Source organism: Bombina bombina, chromosome 1 (genome assembly GCF_027579735.1).
Source record: "Bombina bombina isolate aBomBom1 chromosome 1, aBomBom1.pri, whole genome shotgun sequence".
In the NCBI taxonomy this organism is placed as follows: Eukaryota; Metazoa; Chordata; class Amphibia; order Anura; family Bombinatoridae; genus Bombina; species Bombina bombina.
Genome location: NC_069499.1, coordinates 1,560,652,595 through 1,560,660,976, shown reverse-complemented (window position 1 = coordinate 1,560,660,976; position 8,382 = coordinate 1,560,652,595).

The window sequence follows — 8,382 nt, the reverse complement described above, 5'->3', positions numbered from 1 at the left end:
CAGGCATTAGTTATTATGTAGGATAGCCTTATGCTTGTCCCAGGCATTAGTTATTATGTAGGATAGCCTTATGCTTGTCCCAGGCATTAGTTATTATGTAGGATAGCCTTATGCTTGTCCCAGGCATTTGTTATTATGTAGGATAGCCTTATGCTTTTCCCAGGCATTAGTTAGTATGTAGGATAGCCTTATGCTTGTCCCAGGCATTAGTTGTTATGTAGGATAGCCTTATGCTTGTCCCAGGCATTAGTTAGTATGTAGGATAGCCTTATGCTTGTCCCAGGCATTAGTTATTATGTAGGATAGACTTATGCTTGTCCCAGGCATTAGTTATTATGTAGGATAGCCTTATGCTTGTCCCATGCATTAGTTATTATGTAGGATAACCTTATGCTTGTCCCAGGCATTAGTTATTATGTAGGATAGCCTTATGCTTGTCCCAGGCATTAGTTATTATGTAGGATAGCCTTATGCTTGTACCAGGCATTAGTTATTATGTAGGATAGCCTTATGCTTGTCCCAGGCATTAGTTATTATGTAGGATAGCCTTATGCTTGTACCAGGCATTAGTTATTGTGTAGGATAGCCTTATGCTTGTCCCAGGTATTAGTTATTATGCAGGATAGCCTTATGTTTGTCCCAGGCATTAGTTATTATGTAGGATAGCCTTATGCTTGTCCCGGGCATTAGTTATTATGTAGGATAGCCTTATGCTTGTCCCAGGCATTAGTTATTATGTAAAATAGCCTTATGCTTGTCCCAGGCATTAGTTATTATGTAGGATAGCCTTATGCTTGTCCCAGGCATTAGTTGTTATGTAGGATAGCCTTATGCTTGTCCCAGACATTAGTTATTATGTAGGATAGCCTTATGCTTGTCCCAGGCATTAGTTATTATGTAGGATAGCCTTATGCTTGTCCCAGGCATTAGTTGTTATGTAGGATAGCCTTATGCTTGTCCCAGGCATTAGTTATTATGTAGGATAGACTTATGCTTGTCCCAGGCATTAGTTATTATGTAGGATAGCCTTATGCTTGTCCCATGCATTAGTTATTATGTAGGATAACCTTATGCTTGTCCCAGGCATTAGTTATTATGTAGGATAGCCTTATGCTTGTCCCAGGCATTAGTTATTATGTAGGATAGCCTTATGCTTGTACCAGGCATTAGTTATTATGTAGGATAGCCTTATGCTTGTCCCAGGCATTAGTTATTATGTAGGATAGCCATATGCTTGTACCAGGCATTAGTTATTGTGTAGGATAGCCTTATGCTTGTCCCAGGTATTAGTTATTATGCAGGATAGCCTTATGTTTGTCCCAGGCATTAGTTATTATGTAGGATAGCCTTATGCTTGTCCCAGGCATTAGTTATTATGTAGGATAGCCTTATGCTTGTCCCAGGCATTAGTTATTATGTAAAATAGCCTTATGCTTCTCCCAGGCATTAGTTATTATGTAGGATAGCCTTATGCTTGTCCCAGGCATTAGTTGTTATGTAGGATAGCCTTATGCTTGTCCCAGACATTAGTTATTATGTAGGATAGCCTTATGCTTGTCCCAGGCATTAGTTATTATGTAGGATAGCCTTATGCTTGTCCCAGGCATTAGTTATTATGTAGGATAGCCTTATGCTTGTCCCAGGCATTAGTTATTATGTAGGATAGTCTTATGCTTGTCCCAGGCATTAGTTATTATGTAGGATAGCCTTATGCTTGTCCCAGGCATTAGTTATTATGTAGGATAGCCTTATGCTTGTCCCAGGCATTAGTTGTTATGTAGGATAGCCTTATGCTTGTCCCAGACATTAGTTATTATGTAGGATAGCCTTATGCTTGTTCCCAGGCATTAGTTATTATGTAGGATAGCCTTATGCTTGTCCCAGGCATTAGTTATTATGTAGGATAGCCTTATGCTTGTCCCAGGCATTAGTTATTATGTAGGATAGCCTTATGCTTGTCCCAGGCATTAGTTATTATGTAGGATAGCCTTATGCTTATCCAGGCATTAGTTATTATGTAGGAAAGCCTTATGCTTGTCCCAGGCATTAGTTATTATGTAGGATAGCCTTATGCTTGTCCCAGGCATTAGTTAGTATGTAGGATAGCCTTATGCGTGTCCCAGGCATTAGTTAGTATGTAGGATAGCCTTATGCGTGTCCCAAGCATTAGTTATTATGTAGGATAGCCTTATGCTTGTCCCAGGCATTAGTTATTATGTAGAATAGCCTTATGCGTGTCCCAGGCATTAGTTAGTATGTAGGATAGCCTTATGCTTGTCCCAGGCATTAGTTATTATGTAGGATAGCCTTATGCTTGTCCCAAGCATTAGTTGGTATGTAGGATAGCCTTATCCTTATCCCAGGCATTAGTTATTATGTAAGATAGCCTTATGCTTGTCCCAGGCATTAGTTATTATGTAGGATAGCCTTATGCTTGTCCCAGGCATTAGTTATTATGTAGGATAGCCTTATGCTTGTCCCAGGCATTAGTTAGTATATAGGATAGCCTAATGCTTGTCCCAGGCATTAGTTATTATGTAGGATAGCCTTATGCTTGTCCCAGGCATTAGTTATTATGTAGGATAGCCTTTTGCTTGTCCCAGGCATTAGTTATTATGTAAGATAGCCTTATGCTTGTCCCAGGCATTAGTTATTATGTAGGATAGCCTTATGCTTGTCCCAGGCATTAGTTATTATGTAGGATAGCCTTATGCGTGTCCCAGGCATTAGTTATTATGTAGGATAGCCTTATGCTTGTCCCAGGCATTAGTTATTATGTAGGATAGCCTTATGCTTGTACCAGGCATTAGTTATTATGTAGGATAGCCTTATGCTTGTCCCAGGCATTAGTTATTATGTAGGATATCCTTATGCGTGTCCCAGGCATTAGTTATTATGTAGGATAGCCTTATGCTTGTCCCAGGTATTAGTTATTATGTAGGATAGCCTTATGCTTGTCCCATGCATTAGTTATTATGTAAGATAACCTTATGCTTGTCCCAGGCATTAGTTATTATGTCGGATAGCCTTATGCTTGTCCCAGGCATTAGTTATTATGTAGGATAGCCTTATGCTTATCCCAGGCATTAGTTAGTATGTAGGATAGCCTTATGCTTGTCCCAGGCATTAGTTATTATGTAGGATAGCCTTATGCTTGTCCCAAGCATTATTTATTATGTAGGATAGCCTTATGCTTGTCCCAGGCATTAGTTATTATGTAGGATAGCCTTATGCTTGTCCCAGGCATTAGTTATTATGTAGGATAGCCTTATGCTTGTCCCAGGCATTTGTTATTATGTAGGATAGCCTTATGCTTTTCCCAGGCATTAGTTAGTATGTAGGATAGCCTTATGCTTGTCCCAGGCATTAGTTGTTATGTAGGATAGCCTTATGCTTGTCCCAGGCATTAGTTATTATGTAGGATAGACTTATGCTTGTCCCAGGCATTAGTTATTATGTAGGATAGCCTTATGCTTGTCCCATGCATTAGTTATTATGTATGATAACCTTATGCTTGTCCCAGGCATTAGTTATTATGTAGGATAGCCTTATGCTTGTCCCAGGCATTAGTTATTATGTAGGATAGCCTTATGCTTGTACCAGGCATTAGTTATTATGTAGGATAGCCTTATGCTTGTCCCAGGCATTAGTTATTATGTAGGATAGCCTTATGCTTGTACCAGGCATTAGTTATTGTGTAGGATAGCCTTATGCTTGTCCCAGGTATTAGTTATTATGTAGGATAGCCTTATGTTTGTCCCAGGCATTAGTTATTATGTAGGATAGTCTTATGCTTGTCCCAGGCATTAGTTATTATGTAGGATAGCCTTATGCTTGTCCCAGGCATTAGTTATTATGTAAGATAGCCTTATGCTTGTCCCAGGCATTAGTTATTATGTAGGATAGCCTTTTGCTTGTCCCAGGCATTAGTTGTTATGTAGGATAGCCTTATGCTTGTCCCAGACATTAGTTATTATGTAGGATAGCCTTATGCTTGTCCCAGGCATTAGTTATTATGTAGGATAGCCTTATGCTTGTCCCAGGCATTAGTTATTATGTAGGATAGCCTTATGCTTGTCCCAGGCATTAGTTGTTATGTAGGATAGCCTTATGCTTGTCCCAGACATTAGTTATTATGTAGGATAGCCTTATGCTTGTCCCAGGCATTAGTTATTATGTAGGATAGTCTTATGCTTGTCCAAGGCATTAGTTATTATGTAGGATAGCCTTATGCTTGTCCCAGGCATTAGTTATTATGTAGGATAGCCTTATGCTTGTCCCAGGCATTAGTTAGTATGTAGGATAGCCTAATGCTTGTCCCAGGCATTAGTTATTATGTAGGATAGTCTTATTTTTGTCCCAGGCATTAGTTATTATGTAGGATAGTCTTTTGCTTGTCCCAGGCATTAGTTATTATGTAAGATAGCCTTATGCTTGTCCCAGGCATTAGTTATTATGTAGGATAGCCTTATGCTTGTCCCAGGCATTAGTTATTATGTAGGATAGCCTTATGCGTGTCCCAGGCATTAGTTATTATGTAGGATAGCCTTATGCTTGTCCCAGGCATTAGTTATTATGTAGGATAGCCTTATGCTTGTCCCAGGCATTAGTTATTATGTAGGATAGCCTTATGCTTGTCCCAGGCATTAGTTATTATGTAGGATATCCTTATGCGTGTCCCAGGCATTAGTTATTATGTAGGATAGCCTTATGCTTGTCCCAGGTATTAGTTATTATGTAGGATAGCCTTATGCTTGTCCCATGCATTAGTTATTATGTAAGATAACCTTATGCTTGTCCCAGGCATTAGTTATTATGTCGGATAGCCTTATGCTTGTCCCAGGCATTAGTTATTATGTAGGATAGCCTTATGCTTATCCCAGGCATTAGTTAGTATGTAGGATAGCCTTATGCTTGTCCCAGGCATTAGTTATTATGTAGGATAGCCTTATGCTTGTCCCAGGCATTAGTTATTATGTAGGATAGCCTTATGCTTGTCCCAGGCATTAGTTATTATGTAGGATAGCCTTATGCTTGTCCCAGGCATTAGTTATTATGTAGGATAGCCTTATGCTTGTCCCAGGCATTAGTTATTATGTAGGATAGCCTTATGCTTGTCCCAGGCATTAGTTATTACGTAGGATAGCCTTATGCTTGTCCCAGGCATTTGTTATTATGTAGGATAGCCTTATGCTTTTCCCAGGCATTAGTTAGTATGTAGGATAGCCTTATGCTTGTCCCAGGCATTAGTTGTTATGTAGGATAGCCTTATGCTTGTCCCAGGCATTAGTTAGTATGTAGGATAGCCTTATGCTTGTCCCAGGCATTAGTTATTATGTAGGATAGACTTATGCTTGTCCCAGGCATTAGTTATTATGTAGGATAGCCTTATGCTTGTCCCATGCATTAGTTATTATGTAGGATAACCTTATGCTTGTCCCAGGCATTAGTTATTATGTAGGATAGCCTTATGCTTGTCCCAGGCATTAGTTATTATGTAGGATAGCCTTATGCTTGTCCCAGGCATTAGTTATTATGTAGGATAGCCTTATGCTTGTCCCAGGCATTAGTTATTATGTAGGATAGCCTTATGCTTGTACCAGGCATTAGTTATTGTGTAGGATAGCCTTATGCTTGTCCCAGGTATTAGTTATTATGCAGGATAGCCTTATGTTTGTCCCAGGCATTAGTTATTATGTAGGATAGCCTTATGCTTGTCCCAGGCATTAGTTATTATGTAGGATAGCCTTATGCTTGTCCCTGGCATTAGTTATTATGTAAAATAGCCTTATGCTTGTCCCAGGCATTAGTTATTATGTAGGATAGCCTTATGCTTGTCCCAGGCATTAGTTGTTATGTAGGATAGCCTTATGCTTGTCCCAGACATTAGTTATTATGTAGGATAGCCTTATGCTTGTCCCAGGCATTAGTTATTATGTAGGATAGCCTTATGCTTGTCCCAGGCATTAGTTATTATGTAGGATAGCCTTATGCTTGTCCCAGGCATTAGTTATTATGTAGGATAGTCTTATGCTTGTCCCAGGCATTAGTTATTATGTAGGATAGCCTTATGCTTGTCCCAGGCATTAGTTATTATGTAGAATAGCCTTATGCTTGTCCCAGGCATTAGTTGTTATGTAGGATAGCCTTATGCTTGTCCCAGACATTAGTTATTATATAGGATAGCCTTATGCTTGTCCCAGACATTAGTTATTATGTAGGATAGCCTTATGCTTGTCCCATGCATTTTTAAAGTCCCCCACAGTGTTTGTCATTACTACCTCTTGAGGAAGTTTATTCCATAAATCAATCACTCTTTCTGTAAAGAAGCTTCCTCAAATTACTCCTGAATCTACCACCCTTTAGCTTGAGCTCATGACCCCTTGTTCTTGAATTTTCCATTTTATGTAAAATACTTACAGCCTCAGTTTTACTAATCCCTTTAATGTACTTGAAAGTTGCTATCATATCACCTCTTTCCCTTCTCTCCTCTAAGCTTTACATATTCAGGTCATTGAGCCTCTCCTGGTAAGTTTTATTTTTTAGACCATGTACCATTTTGGTAGCCCTCCTTTGCACAGATTCAAGTTTGTTAATATCCTTCTGAAGATATGGCCTCCAGAACTGCACACAATACTCAAGATGAGGCCTAACTAATGATCTGTAAAGTGGAATAAGAACCTTACTATTTCTGCTGAAAATACCTCTACCAATACATCCAAGCATTCTGCTGGCCTTACTCGCTGCAGTACTACATTGTTTAAATCATAAGAAATAATAGTTGTTAGTGAAAAGGAACAAGACAGGATGTTAGTGCATGGCTGCTTCTGAGTATACCGAGGTATGCTTTTCAACAAAGGATACCAATAGACTAAGGCAAATTTGATAGCAGAAGAAAATGTAAAAGCCTCTTAAAATTACTTACTTCATCAGAAACTTGAAAGTTTAGTGTTTAATATTTAACTTTCAACTATTGACTGCGCCCAAGCGTTGTTAAAAGCGTAATCTCGTCCATAATGGGCTGCAGAATCAATGCCCCACACTTTGTCATGCTATGGGAGCAGTAACTCCTTATGACCACTTGATGGTGCTCATTCCCCAATATCAGCCTTCCTAACACCACCTCTAAATATATAGTCACAAATTGCTGTACAATAAATCTTCTGAAGCAAGAGGCTAATTTTTATTGCTATCTTTTGTGTCAGCATTAACTGTTCTAACATTGGTATTGTGTGTATGAACAGATAATAACAAGAATAAGGAGAAGCAGATATTCAAATCAGGGATATTTATCATTTTATGTGCAGAAAGCTCAGTTTTGTAAGAATTTATTGGCTGTATTCTAATCCTCATATAAAACAAGGGAGTCTGACTCCAGATCAGCAGGTATTTCTGCATGCACTGCACATCTGGGCAATGTGAGGAGGTGGGACACACTGCTGTCTGTAACTAGCTATATCTACAGGGGTTATTGATGGGTACATTGCCCCTGTGGTTATATCACAGCAGCTGTGATGCCCATAGCAATATCTCCTAGGCAGAAATATTGCAGGTAACTTAGCTGCATTACAGCATTTTCCTTTTGCACTATTGCTTGGGTATATCTATGTGTGTAACCCCTGCAGAGAAATAAAAGGGATACAAAACTGCAAAAAAGAAAATGACCTAATATATTAAAGCATTTTATTATTGCACATAACTATGTGTTTAACTATGTGTTTAACGTCTGCACCAGAGCAGTCATGCTCTACTGGTAGCTAGCTGAACATTTGGTGAACCAATGACAAGGTGTGTAGCCCCAAATCACCTGCTAGCTCATCATTGCTGCTGCTGAGCATATGTACATATGCTTCTCAACAAAGGATATTAAAGGAACATAGTCAATTTGATAATAGATGTGAATTTAAAACTGTCCTAAAATTTCATGTTCTGAATCTGAATCATGAAAGTTTAATTTTGACTTTCCTGTCCCTTTAAATATATTGTTAAATTCTGCTCTGAAGAGGCAATACACAGCTGATGCAGAGGGTTTCTGGGACTGGGAGGTGAGAGGACATAGGTGCAGTGTTTTATAGTAATCTAGTGGGCGGCACTGAAGGGAGATTTGGGCATGTTGTGGGTGTGACCCAAGTGTGTTGTGGGTGTGACCCAAGTGTGTTGTGGGTGTGACCCAAGTATGTAGTCGGTGTGACCCAAGTGTGTTGTGGGTGTGACCCAAGTGTGTTGTGGATGTGACCCAAGTATGTAGTGGGTGTGACCCAAGTGTGTTGTGGGTGTGACCCAAATGTGTTGTGGGTGTGACCCAAGTATGTAGTGGGTGTGACCCAAGTGTGTTGTGAGTGTGACCCAAATGTGTAGTGGGTGTGACCCAAGTGTGTAGTG